This window comes from Penaeus monodon, chromosome 21 (assembly GCF_015228065.2).
Source record: "Penaeus monodon isolate SGIC_2016 chromosome 21, NSTDA_Pmon_1, whole genome shotgun sequence".
Classification (NCBI taxonomy): Eukaryota; Metazoa; Arthropoda; class Malacostraca; order Decapoda; family Penaeidae; genus Penaeus; species Penaeus monodon.
The window spans coordinates 41,937,742-41,938,022 of NC_051406.1; the positions used below are offsets into that span (position 1 = coordinate 41,937,742).

Below are 281 nucleotides of genomic sequence, written 5' to 3' on the forward strand. Positions count from 1 at the left end.
CCGACCCATATCTACACTCACGCCAACACCTATCCACACCCACGCACGGTCTCACTCGCCGCAGACACTTTACCGATCTTGGATTCGCCTTCTGAAAATCGCGGTCATTCACTGCCCATGCGTGGACACGAACACGGGGGCTGACTTCCCGCAGACGTCAGCCCACGACGAGTGACATCAGCCGAGATTATGAATAGAGTCCGCGCAGCAAGGGCGCCTCTCGTAAGGAGCTTGCTGACTGCTGAGGTCCATTAACCATTTGTTATGTCACGGAGAATGAT

The 281-nt window shown here is 55.2% G+C and overlaps 1 protein-coding gene across 1 annotated transcript in view; it reads left to right on the forward strand.

The window, feature by feature from the left end:
• The window catches only part of LOC119586503 (myocyte-specific enhancer factor 2-like), a gene marked incomplete in the record, with an annotated part of 157,797 nt that overhangs the window by 86,112 nt on the left and 71,404 nt on the right, over nt 1-281 (forward strand).